The sequence below is a fragment of the Pseudorca crassidens genome, chromosome 8 (genome assembly GCF_039906515.1).
Source record: "Pseudorca crassidens isolate mPseCra1 chromosome 8, mPseCra1.hap1, whole genome shotgun sequence".
Lineage (NCBI taxonomy): Eukaryota > Metazoa > Chordata > Mammalia > Artiodactyla > Delphinidae > Pseudorca > Pseudorca crassidens.
Window position 1 is genome coordinate 24,808,189 of NC_090303.1, and position 21,104 is coordinate 24,829,292.

Consider the following 21,104-nt stretch of genomic DNA (forward strand, 5'->3'; position numbering starts at 1 on the left):
AAGGTGGAAGACAAACAGAATTATATTAAAAATAAGCAAAGAAACATTCCAACCTGTTACATGAATGTTAAGGATAATTGCCTTATGTTTCACATAAACTTGAAATGTCTTAAAATGTTGAATAAAAGTTGCCAAAGAACTACCCATTTTCATTCACTGAAAACCATATTGATGTTAGATATGCTTGTCCAGATAATTACTTTAAAGTACAACTTAAAGTACAAGAGCAATAGCAACATTGTAAAAACTTCAGAAAAATGAGAAAAGAAAAAGAATTCCTCCTAACGTCAACCCCAGGCCCCTCCGCCTTGTCTTCCTGACCTCCCTGACTTGCCTGGATGACTTGCTCAGGATGTTCATCCTCACCTACTATCCCCATTGCTCCCCCGCCGCTGTCCTCTGCCAGCACATTCATTCACTTTTTCTCTAATAGCATCCCTTTGACTGCAGCTTATTACCCATATCAATTCCTGCCACTTCTCATTATGCTGCATGTATATGGAGTCCCTTCTGTCTTCCACCTGTTACCTTGTGTCATTTCAGAGGCTTTTCAATGTGTTTTTTTTTTCGATACGCGGGGCTCTCATTGCTGTGGCCTCTCCCGTTGCGGAACACAGGCTCCGGACGCGCAGGCTCAGCGGCCATGGCCCACGGGCCCAGCCGCTCCGCGGCGTGTGGGATCTTCCCAGACCGGGGCACGAACCCGTGTCCCCTGCATCGGCAGGCGGACTCTCAACCACTGTGCCACCAGGGAAGCCCTTCAATGTGGTTTTTATGTATGAATCCTCTAGGTCATGTCCATTGTGATTTTATATTGATATAAGTGAAAAAATCTTATATTACTTTTTCCTTGTGAATTAACTGAAGTAGACATAGGTCTTGGTGGCTTCTGATACAACTTGGATACTTTCTTTTGATTAACAAAGTCACCACTTCTGTGTTTCTTAGAAGGCTACAATCAGAATAGTAACAACCAGCATTTATCTGTTTAATATTCCCTAGGCGCTGTGCTATGTGCCTTATATACATTACTTACTTCTTACATCAACTCATTGAATTAGGAAATCATTATCATCACCACCTTTATAGACTAAATGCTTGTGTCTGCCTAAAATCCACATGTTGAAATCCGATCCCCCAATGTGATGGTAGTAGGAGGTGAGGTGGTTGGTAGGTGATTAGGTCATGATCCTCCTCTTGGAACACTCAAGACTGGTATTAGCGCTGCTTCCTGCTGACGTGTGAGGACTCAGTGAGAAGACAAGCTTCTAGGAACTAGGAAATTTGCTCTCATGGGACGCCAAGTTTGCTGGCACCTTGATCCTGGATGTCCCAGCCTCCAGGACTATGAGAATAAATTCTGTTCCTTATAAGCCACCCAATTTGTGGTATTCTTTTATAGAAGCATGACAGGACTAACACCTTAAGGACAGAATCTGAAGCTCAGAGTTGAAGTCACATAGCAAATAGCAGCGCTGGAGTTTGTACTCAGATTCTGAGTCTTTCATTTGAACTTGAGCTCTTACAGTCCTAAGCACTAGGCTGAGTTGGCTACAGTCACTTGGCATGTTGCCTTCAAAAGCTGCGGTCTGGGAGTGTGAGGGAGGGAGTAGGTAACAGGGTTTCTCTCACTCCCAGACCGCAGGCGTCTATGGTTCCCTCTCAGCGTTCCAGTGAATGTAGGTGCCTCTCCTGCAGAAAGTTGTGATTTATTCACTGGAAGCACAATCTCATTAAAGTTTTTCTCCTTTTCTTATTTATGTCATGTTCTATTAATCAATAGTGTATTAAAATCCTGTGCCTTTATAGTGCTGCTGTCAATTTTTTTCTTCTGGAATCATTGCTTCCACCTTAGAAACTTTCTAATTTTATATCAGAAAATAAATGAGAGTGTGTAGAGCCATTCCTTTTGCTCCTACGTACTTTGTTAGATCACCTGCTTCTAGTTTAGGTTTGTTTGAGACCTCAAAGGTGTATTACTCACACAAAGGAAAGCAAATACATGCATGTTAAATCCATGATTTTCCATCATCCTTTGGTAAATTGGCTCTAAGATTTTTTTCTCCCTTGCCATTCTTCTCCTCCTCCAGATATGTATGCTTATTTTTCCTTTTTGATTTACAAGCTCAAGGGTGTGAGTGGAAATTATATCTCCACTCCCACATGTGGAATGTGTTTGCCCATCCCTCCTATTAACATGGGAAGTCATGAAAGTAAATTATAAATGTATAGTTTTTTCACATGTATAAATTTATAAGGAGTTATTTAACTTAACTCCTTAAGTTAAAAAGATTATAAGGTACAGTATGAGAAAAATTATTTAAAAACCAACCTTTTACTCTCTCAGTAAATAATGATAGGCATGTTGTTGTACATCACTTGAACTAACCTACCTTCAGTTTGTAGGTTTTTATAAATGCTTGGAATGAAGTAGCACATTAAGTATCTATTTTAAAGTAATGTGATGATAATGATTATGAAGTTTAGAGGAATATGTCTTCATGATTCAACCTAATCTGAATTGCTATTTAAATGTTGATTTTCTCAACAATATTTTGTAAGATTCCTGTTCATTTTTACATGTAGTTTCTGAGTGAAAACTGGTGTTAAAAACAAAATTCAACTGAGTAAATTTTAAAGATCTTATTGGCTTTATTCAGTGATTCATGACTCAGGCAGCATTCAATCTAGCACAGAGAAAGTTGTACAAAATGAAAGACTTTCACAGGCAGAAAGTAGGAGGAACAAGGAAGTTATAGTAGGCAAAAAAGCAGGTTGCTTATTACAAGGTTACTTTCCCTTAGGGTATGGTTGGGTGTACCAGGCAGATGACTTCACTAGTGCTGGCCAGGTGATTTCTGATTGACTAGTTTAAGGTTCCATTTCTGGGGAAGCTGAAACTGTAACTAAGTTAAGTCCCAGTTTGGTGAAATGGGGCTTAACATAAGTGACTCCATTTTGAGCCTATAGTCTTCTTTTTAACACTGGATAAAAGACATCATGAACATGAGTCAAATTCAGCTGATAATCATTGAGATCTACAGTGATCAGGAAATGTAATAAGCAATTTGGACTCACTATCTCATTCCACTTTCATTGACACCTTCACATAAGGATGAGTCTTCCCTTTCAGTTGAGCAAACTAAGTTTTAAAAAGTTATATTATTTACTGAAGTTTAGATTAGCTAAATAATAGAACTAGGGTGGATCTTCTCCTGAAATTAAGTCACGTGTTCATCTGGGCAGAGGGGAAAGAGGTTCAGAGTACTAGAGACCGTTTCAACCTGCTGAAGGATGAGATGGGATCACTGAAGTCTTGGTAGAGGGTGTGTGTTAGAACAACATTACTAGCTTTGGTGATAGAGAGGTGCATGGTTTATTTAATAGAAAAGAAATGTGAAAGGAAATTAAAAGAGTGAGTAAGAAAGTAAACATGATGTTTTTATTGGGCAATATTGTATTTGAAATCAGCATTGCCTTATCTTTCCTCTTTATGGTCAAACATCTAAAAAAAAAAAAAAAGACTCATTACTTACTGTCACCATCTATGCGTGCATTCCCTAACCCATAACTATCTGACTTTGCCAAATGTCACTTTGCCAAAATGTCATCAGTCACACCAGCGTCCCTAAATGCAATGGATACTTACAACTATTGATTGTTTTTTTCCATTTTTGAAAAATTCTCCCACGTTGTCTTATTCCTGCACACTCCCTGGTCTGAATCCTACTTCTTTTATTTTCCTTTCCTTTTCAGTGTCCTTCACAATCTCCTCCTCTTTGCCAAAAAGCTTCTGCAGTTCTTGAAGGCTATATCCCAAGCTCTTTTTTCTGCCTACTCCATATTCTTAATCTCATTCGTACTCACAGTTTCTATTACTACCTTTTCCTTGATGATTCACAAATGACTCTCTCTAGTCCATAGTTCTCCTCTATCCTCTGGATCAGAATTTCTAATTACCTACTCTACAGGGATATCTTCAGCGCCCCTCAAATTCATCATGTTCAAAATCATTTTCATCTATTCCCTCTTCCTTCCTCAAACCTGGTGGTCTTCTACTGTTCCCTACCTCAGTAAGTCACCACCATCCCTGAAATTTCCTCCCCTTTCCTACCCACTAGCCCCTACCATATCTGACGGTGATGAATTAATCACCAAGGTCTGTTGGTTTGGCCTCCAGAATACATGATAACTCTGTCTGTCCTTTTATTCTCCATCTCTGTTGTCTGAGTTTAGGTTGTTGTTATCTCCTTCTGGAACATTTTGAATAGCTGCCCACTCACCTGTACAAATCGAGTCTTCCTTCCTCTAGTCATTTTTCCAGAGCACAACCAAGTTGGTCTTTTCAAATTGCAAATCTTATCATGCCGTTCTATTTCTGAACACTTGTGTTTAAAATAAAGACAAAAATCCTTGACGTATCTTATCATCCTGTGTAGTCTGATCTTTTTAGCCTTTTCCCCCCTTCCTCTTAGACCTCCAGCCACCACAGTCTTTTACATGCACATGATTTCTCTTACCCCAGGGCCTTTCCAGTGGCCTGGAAGAGTTTTCTTCCTCCCTTCGTCTCATTACTGCTTCCTTATCCTCAGTTCAAGTTTATTTAGTAAGCAAAAACTTCCCGGCCCCTCTGACTAGATCACTATTTGCATGCTATGTGCCAATGAGGTCTTATTCACTGCTTTCATAACATATGCTGCATTTTATACTTACAATGTTATTAGTTTGTGTAGTGGCATTCTCCCTCCTAAAGTAGAAGTTCCATGAAGGCAGGACTCGTGCTTGTTTTTGCTCACTATTGTAGCTCCCTAATTTGACACAATGCCTATTCTTTAATAGGTGGATAATATATATTTACTAAGTAAATGAATGAGTAACTGAATGAGTTAGTAAATGCAAGATTGGAGATCCTACCTTTGTTATCTGATTCTTCTTGAGATACATAGCTTATCTGCCTTACTAGAATAGTCTGTTTGAAAGTGGACACTAATCTTATCCACTCACACTTCCCTCATATGTCTAAGTTGGAATATAGTAAGTGCTTCATTACCATTTAAATTGAAAAAATACAAGTGACAATAAAACTAAATTCAAATCAGTGTTGTATTTTTGATGTTTTAAGCCATGTTTCCCCTACTGCCTATTCATAACTATCACAAATGCTTGGGTGTTTTTCAAAGCAACAGAATCAGAATATGAATCCGTGAATCTATATTTTTAAAGGATCAAGTTTGGTGTTAGCAAGAAGAGTTTGTGAAACATCAATTTAATACAGGTAATATATTTATATTTATAATAGACAAAGTGATAAGGAAAAACCAATGACATCATGCAGACATGTCTTAAGGAAAAACTATATTCTTCCTATTTCCCTTTCTTTCTTCCATCTATATGTTAATATTGATGTAGTCCAAAATCAGAGTCAAGTTTATTTACAATAGACTTAAAAATCTTTCCTTTTTTCTTTTCCTGCCTCATAAGGACACTTTGGATTTCTGACCAGTTTTTTGCTAAGGGCAGGAACATCTTTGTCCTGTGTGATAAAGAAATTGTTACTTGTGTCTTGACGTCAGAGATAGGCTAGTTAAAGTTAGATGCTGAACATGTGGTTGTACCTAATAATGTGTAATTTATCCTAATTTACAATGATGTCTCATACATTTTACTGTGTATTGGGAAGTCTCAACCTACCTGTTAACATTTTTCTAGGTTCAACTGTGTGGGCTAAATCATCTGGAAAATAGCTAGGTTGAGAAAGCCATGTTAAGATTATTCCAACGGTGTTTTAGTGAAAAATTAGTGTCAAGGAAGAGTTGTATTCAGATGAATGACCTCATATTGATTTTATGCAAAGGAACAAGTGGTTTCCTAGGGAAGAGAGAGAGGATCTTCTCTTTGATTCATCATTTTACAATGGTAACAAATAAGATTAATGACATTCTAATGGTTCCAATTTTGGAACAATTAAGATTTCTGCCAGGGTAGGATTTGTGTTTCAGCATTACAATTTCATAACTTAAAAGACGGTGCTCAATTCACTTTGGAGAGTCAGGATGAAAGTCAAGTCCCTGGAGAACTCCCAGGGCTTCTCCTTATCCAGTTCTTTTTGTTTTTTAAAGAAAATTACTGCACCAAATAGTACCTGAGCTCCATTCAGAAAAAAGCAGTGCTGGCTCCTAGCATAAAACCATTATCCACAAGATGACCTCACCAGGCACAGGACATTGCTCCCTCTCCTGCAACCTGGACTTTGTCAGTCATCAAAACTGCCTTTTACTGTGCTGAATTCCGTTTTCCATGTGCATGATCTAAAGGCATACAAATAGCACCCTTGTTTCATTGAAACTGAATGTGTACTCTCATCACCGTATGCTGAACAGAACTGAAAACCAGGAAGTAAGGAGAAAAGGCTTTTGTCCCAAAAACCTATCACAAAGTCTGTGCAGTAATGCTATCTCTGTAAATTTATAACCCAATATTTCCCAAAACGCTAGTAGCTGCAGAAATAAGGGTTCCAAAAAGGAGTTCTTATACTGTGTCTCCATCTCAAAGATATACAGCGTTAAAGAAATGTTTAACTTAATTTAACTTTTGTCGACTGAAAGGAAAACACACAATGTCAGAGCTGTGTTTTGAGTGTCAGTTTCATTCAGGGAGCTTACTGAGGACTATAGCTGGGGAAACAGTCTCTCGGATAGCTCTGATGAACTGCTCAGAAGAGATAAGAGAGGAGCCAATATCTGATTAAATTTTGGGCTAGGAAATACATGCAGTCAAGCATACATCTTGGTTAAATAAATGACTGCCAATAACAAAGAACAGATAGCTCAGCTTAATAATTGTAGTGCTTTTCTGTGATGTATGGGAAGATGGAAGAATCCAGGGTCATTGAAATACTTCTGGAGATACGCATCTTAACTATCTGGGGGGCCCGTTTATCCAAAGCACAGGGTACTTCCTCCTGTTTTCTTCATCCTGAAATCTGCAGTGGGTTGCAGCTTAACCCTTGTGTAGCTGGATGATGAGTGATACTCTATGTGCTTTTTGTTTACACCTTGTATGTCAAAAATGTGTTTGACAAAGCTAATCCCTCACTTTTGCTGAAGTTGTCCAATGTGGGAAATTCTGTTCTGTTAATTTGCAAGTATCTTGGTGACAGAGGCCTCATATTGAACTTTAAGGATTCTGCAGTAACTTTCAAATTTCCTATGCATGGTAGATGTTTGTTGAAAAATTGAATAAATAAATGAATAGGTTAGTGTAGGGATGGACATATAGATGGAAGGATGAACAAGTAAATAAATTAATAAAAATAATTCTTAGGCCTAACACAATGAATGCAATTATTAAAAATAGTTTTTTTTTTTTTTTTTTTTTTTTTGCGGTACACGGGCCTCTCACTGTTGTGGCCTCTCCCGTTGCGGAGCATAGGCTCCGGACGCGCAGGCTCAGCGGCCATGGCTCATGGGCCCAGCCACTCCGCGGCATGTGGGATCTTCCCGTACCGGGGCACGAACCCGTGTCCTCTGCATCGGCAGGTGGACTCTCAACCACTGCGCCACCAGGGAAGCCCCCGTGAATACTCTTGATATTTCTCTATACAACTTCACAACTGCGTGTTAACTTTTCTGCTCCCTCTGCTAATAACCAGTCATCTCTAACATCTATCAGGCACTCTTGTGAGCACTCCACACATACTATCTCGTTTATTCCTGGGATCTGGCCTGTAGCTGTTGTTATTTTCCTCACCGTATGGACGTGGATACTGAGGAGTTAACGACCTTACTCCAGCTGTGCAGCTAATCAGTGGCAGAACCAAGATATCAGCCCAGATGACTAAGAATCCTTAGGCGGCGTTGTTCTTCTCTGTTTATATTCTGTCACACTAGAGAGCAGGCTTCTCTTGCATGTTTTTCTTTAAAGGCAAGCACTTTTTATCCTGGTGACTCATATCATCTTCTCACATATATGAGTCCCTACGATAATGAATAACATGAAACCCACATGCCTACATTGTAATTCAGAGTATCATTGCATTACAATATAGTAATTACTGTTCATCATAATGGTTATGGGACATTAAGGAAAGGGTAAAATATGTTGAATATAGTCTACCTCAGAAGACAAATAGTTTATAATACACTTGAACTATTCATTATGGTTTAAAATACCAGGGTTTGAAAGGAGCAAATCCTTTACTAGTTGGAAAGCATCCTGTTTAGTAAGAAGTCTCCCATGTAGACAGATGATCAGAAATAAATGCCCTTTGAGTTCTAGACTGCACAGTTTTATCGTATACTGCTTACACAACTTAGGTAACAGAACACTTTTCTTCAAAATTCATGCTCAGCTATACTATTCTTCTTGCCACTCCTTGTTGGTATAGTAATAAGATATGACACCACGTGGGTTACTTGATGCAGTGATTGAGAACTGCAGCATGTTTTTAATACAGCTCTAACATCCTTAGTCAGCTGATGGCTGGAGATTAATGTCACAATTAGTATGTGGATGCTTGATATGCCAACCTCCTGGGTTTAGAATACTTGTAAAATGCTGTGGGCTCAGCTGGGCATTTTGTTGTCAGAGCTCACAAAGGTAATGTAAACAGACATCTGACGGGCCTCTGCTGAGATGGGGTTTGAAGGTAGGCATCCCATGGAGTAAGACGTGGTTTAATTTAGAAAAGAAAAAAGACTTTCAACGTGAAAATATTATTTTCAGAACGTAGGTATCACGACACGTTTTGTACACTGTTACGTGATCATCAGAAAGTCAAATTGTGTGTATTCACCATTCACATGGTGTGAGTGTAATAGATTGCAAGCTGGTTGTAATTTCATCTGGTCATTATGCATGAGGGAAAATTTGCCTCTTCAGATCTTTTTAAAAATTGACACTGTCGCTAGTTATATTTTTAGAATTGAAACACAACTGAGAGATAGCACAGACTAGTCCATGGACGGTAGAAATTCGTTGAATCTTTAAGCTTTTTCAATGTTGTCATCAAAGTGTCACGAATTGTATAGGAAAAATGTACAGTCCCCATCTGGTGGACTTAAATTTCTGAGTTCAAGAAGGACTGGTAGGTTTCATTAGTTTAAAAAACACTTTAAAACCTGTATTTAGGGCTTCCCTGGTAGAGCAGTGGTTAAGAATATGCCTGCCAATGCAGGGGACACGGGTTCAAGCCCTGGCCCGGGAAGATCCCACATGCCGCGGAGCAACTAAGCCCGTGCGCCTAGAGCCCACGCTCCACAACAAGAGAAGCCACCACAATGAGAAGCCCACACACTGCAATGAAGAGTAGCCCCCGCTCGCCACAACTAGACAAAGCCCACGCACAGCAACAAAGACCAATGCAGCCAAAAATAAATAAATTTATAAAAAGAAACAAAAACTATATTTAGCAAATGTATGTTAGGTCTTCATGAAGCATGAGGTGTTGAGGGCAATTGTATTCAGCAACTTGACTCCGTAATTTACAGCCAAAAAAAAAAAAGATTTGAGACTTGCTAGATTTGCTGGGTTTATAAATTTAAGGAAGGTTATTAGAAGAAATCTAAAAACTTTATGATTTTCCCTGTTATACATACACACATATACACCCATGTGATTAATGGAAATTACCTAATACCTAAATCTGTATCAAAGATCACAATTACCTCATCAAGATTGTGTTTATTGCCTTCCCACTGAAATCTATCACCAATATTCTTATACATCTCAATGAAGGTAATATTTTTTATGTAAACATATTTTAAAATGTGAGAAATTTTAAAGAAAACAATATATTCAGATTATGGAAAACATACAAATAAGAGTTCCACTATTATCTACTTACATTTATAGGCATTAAAGGGTCATTAATTTATTGACTAATTCTCCAAGTTACATTGCAAGTTTTGAAGTGTAAGCATTTTGAAGAGCTGTAATAGAACTTTGATCAAGTATGTTTTGTAATCTTCTGGAGTGTTCCAGGTAGGGGTTATTTGTAGTACAGAGGGAACTGGCTTTAAAAGGTACTGATACTTCGATGAAAATATGATTTGTTGGTGAAGTGGTGGCGTACAGAGAAAGTTCAGAGTCTGTCCTGTTAAGGGGATAAAAGTTGCTTTTGAAAGACTTGAAGAGACTTAACAACAAAAAAGAATATCAAAATATCAGCAGTAAATTTAAACCTTCTAATTATTGTAAAAAAAATCATAAAAAGTTATGAAGCAAAATGTTTAAAGATTCTGAACCTTAATCCTTTTATTGTTGGGTGTTGCTCTTCTAAGGGTAGTGCTTTGTAGGATGTAATTCTACCTTTACAAAAATTAGATAAAAGAAATGCTCACATTTTAGGCTTATTTTTTTATACAAATGGACTAATTATTACAGGCCTTTGTGATGTGCTGCTGTTCATTATCCAAAACCTCAAAAAAATCCATATGACTTGTATATCTGCCCTGGATCAAAAATCTCATTTCAAACCTCTGGGACATTTAAATGCGTCTCTGTTTACAGAGGCATCAGGCTGGCAGCAAAGCCAAGACTGGTGTTGTTTTCTTTCAGACGTCTTTAGGGTTGGACTAGCTATAACTTCTTCGAATAGTGGTGGGTTTGAGTTCTTCTCCAGAAGCTTGTTTATTCCTATTGATACTAATAGGATGTGGCAAATGGCTTTGGGGAAACAGATTGCTGACATACTTATGTAGCCTTATTTGGAATATAATATTAGTGTATAAGATTTACCAATTGGAAATTTTGCCAAATGCATTCAAGATTTTTTGCAAGTCTGAATTGAGTAGAAACAAATGATGTCCTTTTATTCATGTTACATCATTTTCTTTAGACATTTTTATTATTTCTTTCTATCCTACTAGGAACATTTAGAGTTGGAAACTTTAAAACACACACACACACACACACACACACACACACACACACAGAGTAATAGAGCATACACACAACTATCCCTATCCTAAAGTAGATTGTCTGCTTTTTGTAGTCTTCCCAGGGGCTGAAATGAATTTACTTGACTTCCTTATCATGATAAGGTTTACAAAGAAGGAGGTGCAGGGTGGTCAATAGGACAGACAGGTAACCAAGACGTGGCAGGTGAGGAGAGAATTTCCGAAAATAATCAAAGTCTAAAGGTTGATTTAATCAGTCAATGAATCAGAAGGAAGAATGTTCTAAGAGGGAGCACATTTGCAAGTGGATTGAGATAGAAGAATGGCAAAAGACGGGCCAGAGAGGTAAAAAGGTACCAGATCATGGAGAACATGTAAACAGGCAGGTGGACTTCATGACACTGGAGAGCCATGGCAGCCTTTGAAGTCATGTAATGTAATTGTTCTGCATTTCAGAAAGGTCATCCTGTCAGTTGGATGGAAAACAGATGGGAAGTGGCAAGAATGGATGGTGGGCGGACAGTTTAAGGAGCTGTGCCAGGAATCTCTGCAAGAGAGAGACTTGAAGTAGACAAGGGGTAGTGATGATGGAAAAAAAGCAAATAGTTAAAGAAATATTTAGGATGCAGCCCCATAGGCCTTGTTGAATAATTTGAGATGGGTAACAGGTGAAAGAAAAGAAGGGTAAAACCTGAGGTCTGGACTAAACAACTGAGAGATCACAGGAGGGGGGATAGATTTTTTGAGATTAGTTAAACTTATTAAATCATGAGTTTAATTTTTTAATGTTATTTTATTAGTCTGTATATGTCCCCAGAGGCAGTTAAAATGTACATCCAGGGATCAGGAGACTGAAGCTGCCTAAAGAAAAATGAAGATGTGTAAGTACTTTGGATTTCTAATAGAGGATATGTGGAGTAAGAAGACAAGATGGTCTAGATAAGTGTCTTCAGTAAAAGTAACGTTTACAGGAAAATCAGAGGAGTTTGAGAAGAAGCAAGAGAGAAGGGAGAAGGATCAGGGAAATATGGCATTCTGGAAGCTGAAAGAAAAGCAACTTTCTAGGAGAACCCGGTGAACAATCATTGGTGTATTGGTTTAATTCACAAATATTCTTTAAGTTCCCACTTTGCATCAAACACAACTATGGAAAACCCACATATGGGCTCCACCCTCAGGGAACTAACGGTAAAGTGCAGAAACAAATACACATCAAACAAGCACACACATAAATATTTCATTGTAAATGTCAGTAAGTTATAAAGAGTAAATTTATTATAAACAGCTATAAAAGGATGTAGCCTGTGATCTTGTGTCTGTAAGGTCTGGGAAACCCCTGTCTCAAGACATGAACACAGACTTAAAATTTGAAGAATAGGGCTTCCCTGGTGGCACAGTGGTTGAGAGTCCGCCTGCCGATGCAGGGGACACGGGTTCGTGCCCCGGTCCGGGAAGATCCCACACGCCACGGAGCGGCTGCGCCCGTGAGCCATGGCCACTGAGCCTGCGCGTCTGGAGCCTGTGCTCCGCAACGGGAGAGGCCACAACAGTGAGAGGCCTGCGTACCACAAAAAAAAAAAAAAAAAAAATTTGAAGAATACGTAGGAGCCAGTAGGGCCTGGAGTGGGAGAGGGGCAGTCCTGACAATAAAACAGCGAGAGCAAAGGACGTACTGAGTGAGGGACCAGGGCCATGTGCCCTGAGCACTAGGACTTATCCTGAAACTATATTTTAGCATGAGAATGATCTAAGCTTTTAGGAACTTTAAAAAAGTAAAACTTAGGCAACCAACCATGCAGGGAGGGCAGACCTAGCTAGACAGCAATATTGGAGTTTAGAACTTGTCTGTTTCAGGTAGAGAGGTCATTGTGGGGAATGTGACCTTATTGCTTATTAATTTATTAAATACTTATTAATTCCATTACATGTGTGAGATACTATTGGGAAGGATGGGTGCCATATTATTTTTAAAAATTATCTTTATCATTATTATTGTTTTGATTTGAGGTATAATTTATATGTTCGTCCATTTCAAGTATGTAATTCAATGTGTGGTAACTTTATAAGTTGTTACATTAGTCTTTAATAATTTTTTTACGTTAATCAGTGCAGTTTTCCTCCCTTGGATGGCAAGGGATGATCTACCTGACTGCACTAGGAAATGTTCTTGTGAATCCTTAACTAGGGGCAGTGCTAGGTGCTAGATTCTTCTTCCCAGGAATAAATAACACTTCTGGCCCTCAACTGAACACTGAAAAGAGAAAGAAGTCACAGGTTTTACTAAGTCACATTTTAAGTGTTAATTAAAAATCCTTTACACATCATTCCTCTTCCTGTTTTCATTTTCTTTTAATTCTCAGTTAAGACAGGCTTACTCTGGTATCAGGATTCAAAGATGTGGCTGACTCAGAAGCTCAGGCCGGATTGGCTCGTGGGAATTGTTTACTCTGTTCATCTATAGATAAGAAAAGTAGCCACCTGGAAAAAATTCAGTGTTCGATGTCGCACACAGGGACAATTGGTGATAGAACTGAGATTTAAATGCAAGTTCTCAAGCACAGCCCAGGGTTTCCTACAGTGACCGTGTCACCTTTCTTGGGGGAAAATGTAGTTCAGGGGGACTCGTGCCACAGATTCACAGTGAAATACCTGACGAGGAAGTTGCTGTTGGAATCTCTGAGTTTAATGAAGAGAGGCCACAACAGTGAGAGGCCCGTGTACCACAAAAAAACCCCCAAAAAACCCCCCAAAAAACAAACAAAAAACAATTGTACTATTACTAACGAAAAACGTGTTGGCAGTGGCAGTGCTGATGATAGCAAAATGTCACAGAGCACTCCTGTTCCTCTTGATGTGGTGGAGTGGCGGTTACAGAAAAAGGTGCAATAAACAGAATAATGGAATGGCTAATATTATAGCAGAATGGAATTTTACTCTGATTTACTGAAAAGATACACATTAATAGGCATCTACTTGATAACTATTCACAGAACATAAATGGTAGGCATCAAATTATTCTTTCACTGTAAGCTAATCAAGATTTTAGACACAATGCAGATGAATGGAAAACACACACTTTACAAAATTAATGGTTACTTAGATTTCAATAACAGTTTCAAAATGGCAGACAATAAAAGCACGCAGAGACTAAATATCTGTATAATATCAAACAAATTTGGAGCTGTTTTAGTAGTGGTTTCTCACAAATTTGACTAAGATAGTGCAATTATAATTATCATGTTGTACTGAGCTGGAAGCACAAAATGAGCTATGATTCTTAATAGGATTTTATTATCTGTTTCATTAATGTTATCGATCATCCAAATTCATTATGTTTGCAACATTTGTGTAGGAAAAAACACATGATGTAAGTGTGCCCCCAATGGCTATGGACTAGTTTGTAAAAATATAGAAAAGATCCAAATGTTTCAAATAAGGGCCTTAGCTGGTTATATTCTCCAGTGAATCCTGGCTCTATCTCAGGCAGAGGGTTCTCGCTCCTATTTTTAAAGTTATTCCAAATTAGAGGATTCACAATTTCTCCTATAGTTTTTACAAAGAATTTATTTTTAGCAGATACACGTTAACCAACGCTTCTACCTCTGATTCTGATGTAACAGTGAAAACACGTAAATCAACACAAAAGATTTATTTTTTCCTCATATACATGGTGTTTGATTATGTTAAGCCGGACTAATTCTCTGCAAGTACTTAAAAATACGTTTTGTGTTTAGAATAGGATATTGGATGAAGCAAGAAAATGTGTATTAGGACAGGCTCATAGCCTGAAAAAGTAGTTTGCCCATTTGTGTGATACACATGAAAACTATTTGTTTATAAATGTTGTTAATCAGTAGGATATTAGATATCTATAAGGTATGTTGTAGATTCCTCAGAATCTGAAACCCCCTTTCCATAGAGCATCTTCATAGAGTTGCCAACTTTTTGTATTTTGACACAAAGACATTGCCCAGTTAATACTCTTCTTCATTTAACTCTAGCCACTAGTCCCAAGATGCAAACACTTAACTTGATCAGTTCATGCTTCTGGAAAAACTCTGCAAGAACTAGTTGTTAGTGACCCCATTAGATGTAAGTCTGCACTAGATCTCTGAGGTAGTTCAGTGTGTCTACAATTGGGCAAATCTTAGAAAATAATGAGTTAGGATTAAAAATCTAAGGCAAGGATTGTGAAACATTCTCAGTCAGGAAGAGAAGCTTCAAATAAGAGAAAAGGAAAATATCAGTATCATCACATTTGACCTTTGAATGACAAAGACTATTTCCTTGAGATACTATGAAAGAACACCACTAACTGTATAGTAAAAAGGTTGAATTTTCAATTGAAACAGATATATATAGATATATATATATATATATATATATATATATATTTTTTTTTTTTTTTGCGGTACTCGGGCCTCTCACTGTTGGGGCCTCTCCCGTTGCAGAGCACAGGCTCCGGACGTGCAGGCTCAGCGGCCATGGCTCACGGGCCCAGCCGCTCCGCGGCATGTGGGATCTTCCCGGACCAGGGCACGAACCCGTGTCCCCTGCATAAGCAGACAGACTCTCAACCACTGCACCACCAGGGAAGCCCTGAAACAGATTTTTTTTTTAACATCTTTATTGGAGTATAATTGCTTTACTACACTTTTGTGTTACTTTCTGGTGTATAACGAAGTGAATCAGTTATACATATACATATATCCCCATATCCCCTCCCTCTTGCGTCTCCCTCCCACCCTCCCTATCCCACTCCTCAAGGTGGTCGCAAAGCACTGAGCTGATCTCCCTGTGCTATGCGACTGCTTCCCACTAGCTATTTTACATTTGGTAGTGTATATATGTCCATGCCATTCTCTCACTTCATCCCAGCTTACCCATCCCCCTCCCCGTGTCCTCAGGTCCATTCACTACGTCTGTGTCTTTATTCCTGTCCTGCCCCGAGGTTCATTAGAACCTCTTTTTTTTTTTTTTTTTTTTAGATTCCATATATATGTGTTAGCATACGGTATTTGTTTTTTCTCTTTCTGACTTACTTCACTCTGTAGGACAGGCTCTAGGTCCCTCCACCTCACTACAAATAACTCAATTTCGTTTCTTTTTATGGCTAAGTATATCCCATTGTATATATATGCCACATCTTTTTTATCCATTCATCTGTGGATGGACGTGTAGGTTGGTTCCATGATCTGGCTATTGTAAATAGTGCTGCAATGAATACTGTGGTACGTAATTCTTTTTGAATTATGGTTTTCTCAGGGTATATGACCAGTACGAGGATTGCTGGGTCATATGGTAATTCTATTTTTAGTTTCTTAAGGAACCTCCATACTGTTCTCCATAGTGGCTGTATCAATTTACATTCCCACCAACAGGGCAAGAGGGTTCCCTTTTCTCCACATGCTCTCCAGCATTTATTGTTTTTGGATTTTTTGATGATGGCCATTCTGACCGATGTGAGGTGCTACCTCATTGTAGTTTTGATTTGCATTTCTCTAATGATTAGTGATGTTGAGTGTCCTTCCTGTGTTTGTTGGCAATCTGTATATCTGCTTTGGAGAAATGTCTATTTAGATCTTCTGCCCATTTTTGGATTGGGTTGTTTGTTTTTTTTGATATTGAGCTGCATGAGCTGCTTGTATATTTTGGAGATTAATCCTTTGTCAGTTGCTTCGTTGGCAAATATTTTCTCCCATTCTGAGGGTTGTCTTTTCATTTTTTATGGTTTCCTTTGCTGTGCAAAAGCTATTAAGTTTCATTAGGTCCCATTTGTTTATTTTTGTTTTTACTTCCATTTCTCTAGGAGGTGGGTCAGAAAGGATCTTGCTGTGATTTATGTCACAGAGTATTCTACCTATCTTTTCCTCTAAGAGTTTCATAGTGTCTGGCCTAACATTTAGGTCTTTAATCCATTTTTGTGTATGGTGTTAGGTAGTGTTTTAATTTCATTCTTTTACACATAGCTGTCCAGTTGTCCCAGTACCACTTATAGAAGAGGCTGTTTTTTCTCCATTGTATACTCTTGCCTCCTTTGTCAAAGATAAATTGACCATAGGTGCGTGGGTTTATCTCTGGGCTTTCTATCCTGTTCCATTGATCTATATTTCTGGTTTTGTGCCAGTACCATACTGTCTGGATTACTGTAGTTTTGTAGTATAGTCTGAAGTCTAGGAGCCTGATTCCTCCAGCTCCATTTTTCTTTCCCAAGATTGCTTTGACTATTTGGGGTCTTTTGTTTTTCCATACAAATTGTGAAATTTTTTGTTCTAATTCTGTGAAAAATGTTATTAGTAATTAGATAGGGATTGCATTGAATCTGTAGATTGCTTTGTGTGCTATAGTCATTTTCACAATGTTGATTCTTCCAATCCAAGAACATGGTATATCTCTCCATCTGCTTGTATCATGTTTAATTTCTTTCATCAGTGTCTTATAGTTTTCTGCATACAGGTCTTTTGTCTCCTTGGGTAGGTTTATTCCTAGGTATTTTATTATTTTAGTTGCAGTGGTAAATGGGAGTGTTTCCTTAATTTCTCTTTCACATTTTCATCATTAGTGGATAGGAATGCAAGAGATTTCTGTACATTTTGTATCCTGCTGTCTACCAAATTTGTTTCATCTAGTAGTTTTCTAGTGGCATCTTTAGTATTCTCTATGTATAGTATTATGTCATCTGCAAACAGTGAAAGTTTTAATTCTTTTCTGATTTGGATTCCTTTTATTTCTTTTTCTTTTGTGATTGCTGTGGCTAAAACTTCCAAAACTATGTTGAATAAAAGGGGTGAGAGTGGGCAACCATGTCTTTTTCCTGATCTTAGAGGAAATGGTTTCAGTTTTTCACCATTGAGAACAATGTTGGCTGTGGTTTTGTCATATATGGACTTGATTACGTTGAGGTAGATTCCGTCTATGCCTATTTTATGGAGAGTTTTTATCATAAATGCGTGTTGAATTTGGTCAAAAGCTTTTTCTGCATCTATTGAGATTATCATATGGTTTTTCTCCTTCAATTTGTTAATATGGTTTATCACATTGATTGATTTGTGTATATTGAAGAATCCTTGCATTCCTGGGATAAACCCCACTTGATCACAGTGTATGATCCTTTTAATGTGCTGTTGGATTCTGTTTGCTAGTATTGTGTTGAGGATTTTTGCATCTGTATTCATCAGTGATACTGGTCTCTAATTTTCTTTTTTAGTAGTATAGTTGTTTGGTTTTGGTATCAGGGTGAAGGTGAGCTCGTAGAATGAGTTTGGGAGTGTTCTTTCCTCTGAAATTTCTTGGAAGAGTTTGAGAAGGATGGGTGTTAGTTCTTCTCTAAATGTTTGACGGAATTCACCTGTGAAGCCATCTGGTCCTGGACTTTCGTTTTTTGGAAAGATTTTTAATCACACTTTCAATTTCATTATTTGTGATTGGTCTGTTCATATTTTCTGTTTCTTCCTGGTTCAATCTTGGAAGGTTATATCTTTCTAAGAATTTGTCCATTTCTTCCAGGTTGTCCATTTTATTGGCATACAGTTGCTTGTAATAATCTCTCATGATTTTTGTATTTCTGCAGTGTCAGTTACTTCTCCTTTTTCATTTCTAATTCTGTTGTTTTGAGTCTTCTCCCTTTTTTTCTTGATGAGTCTGACTAATGGTTTATCAATTTGGTTTGTCTTCTCAAAGAAGCAGTTTTTAGTTTTATATTGATCTTTGCTACTGTTTCTTTAATTTCTTTTTCATTTATTTCTTATCTGATCTTTATTTCCTTCTGCAAACTTTGGGGTTATTTTGTTCTTTCTCTAATTGCTTTAGGTGTAAGGTTAGCTTGTTTATTTGAGATGTTTCTTGTTTCTTGAGGTAGGATTGTATTGCTATAAACTTCCCTTTTAGAACTGCTCTTGCTGCATCCCATAGGTTTTGGGTCGTCATGTTTTCATTGTCATTGGTTTCTAGGTTATTTTTGATTTCCTCTTTGATTTATTCAGTGATCTCTTGGTTATTAAGTAATGTATTGTTTAGCCTCCATGTGTTTGTATTTTGTACAGTTTTTTTCCTGTAATTGATACCTAGTCTCACAGTGTTGTGGTCGGAGAAGATACTTGATATGATTTAAATTTTGTTAAACTTACCGAGGCTTGATTTGTGACCAAAGATATGGTCTATCCTGTAGAATGTTCCATGAGCACTTGACAGGAAAGTGTATTCTGTCCTATAAATATCAATTAAGTCCATCTTGTTTAATGTGTCATTTAAAGCTTGTGTTTTATTTGTTTTCATTTTGGATGATCTGTCCATTGGTGAAAGTGGGGTGTTAAAGTTCCTTACTATGATTGTGTTACTGTCGATTCCCCCTTTTGTCGCTGTTAGCATTTGCCTTATGTATTGAGGTGCTCCTATGTTGGGTGCATATTTACAATTGTCCTGTCTTCTTCTTGGATTGATCCCTTCATCATTATATAGTGTCCTTCTTTGTCTCTTGTAATAGTCTCTATTTTAAAGTCTATTTTCTCTGATATGAGTATTGCTACTCCAGCTTTCTTTTGATTTCCATTTTCATGTAATATCTTTTTCCATCCCCTCGCTTTCAGTCTGTATGTGTCCCTAGGTCTGAAGTGGTTCTCTTGTAGACAGCATATGTATGGGTCTTGTTTTTGTAGGCATTCAGCCAGTCTGTGTCTTTTGGTTGGAGCATTTAATCCATGTACATTTAAGGTAGTTATTGATATGTATGTTCCTATTACCATTTTCTTAATTGTTTTGGTTTTGTTATTGTAGGTCTTTTCCTTCCCTTGTGTTTCCTGCCTAGAGAATTTCCTTTAGCGTTTGTTGTAAAGCTGGTTTGGTGGTGCTGAATTCTCTTAGCTTTTACTTGTCTGTAAAGGTTTTAATTTCGCTGTTGAATCTGAATAGATCCTTGCTGGGTAGAGTAATCTTGGTTTTAAGTTTTTCCCTTTCATCACTTTAAATATGTCCTGCCACTACCTTCTAGCTTGCAGAGTTTCTGCTGAAAAATCAGCTGTTAACCTTATGGGGATTCCCTTGTATGTTATTTGTTGCTTTTCTCTTGCTGCTTTTAATATTTTTTCTTTGTATTTAATTTTTGACAGTTTGACTAATATGTGGCTCAGCGTGTTTCTCTTTGGGTTTATCCTGTATGGTACTCTCTGTCCTTCCTGGACTTGATCGACTATTTCCTTTCCCATGTTAGGAAAGTTCAACTATAATCTCTTCAGATATTTTCTCAGAGCCTTTCTTTTTCTCTTCTTCTTCTTGGACCCCTATAATTTGAATATCTTGGTGCATTTAGTGTTGTCCCAGAGGTCTCTGAGACTGTCTTTAATTCTTTTCATTCTTCTTTCTTTATTCTGCTCCCTGGCAGTTATTTCCACCATTTTATCTTCCAGGTCACTTATCTGTTCTTCTGCCTCAGTTATTCTGTTATTGATTTCTTCCAGAGTATTTTTAATTTCAGTAATTGTGTTGTTCATCACTGTTTGTTTGCTCTTTAGTCCTTGTAGATCCTTGTTAAATGTTTCTTGTATTTTCTGCATTCTCTTTCTAAGATTTTGGATCATCTTTACTGTCATTACTCTGAATTCTTTTTCAGGTAGGTTGCCTATTTCATCTTCATTTATTTGGTCTTGTAGGTTTTTACCTTGCTCCTTCATCTGTAACAAATTTTTTTGTCACTTTATTTTGATGTGTGGTGCTGTATTTCTGTCTTACTGGTTGTTTGGCCTGAGATATGCAGCACTGGAGTTTGCAGGCAGTTGGATAGAGCTGGGTCCTTGGTGCTGAGATGAGGACCTCTGGGAGGCCTCACTCTGATTGATATTCCCTGGGGTCTGAGTTTTTTTTTAGTCCAGTGGTTTGGACTCAGAGTTCCCACCACAGGAGCTTGGGCCTGACCTACAACCTGGGAACCAAGATCCTTCAAACTTTGTGGCACAGTAAAAAACAAAACAAAAAAACGAAAAGCAGTACAGTATCAAAGAATAAAAAACAAAAAATAAAATTAGAAAGATAAAGAATATATTAGGAAAAATAAAACTATAATTGAAACAACTGCAACAAGGTCAAATAAAGCTACGACAGAAAAAAGAAAAGAAAAAAAGGGTGGGAAGAGAGCAAGCCAAAAGGAGAGATCACTAACAAAGTATAAAGAATAAAATAAACTTAGAAAAATATTTGTTAGGAAAAATAAAAATA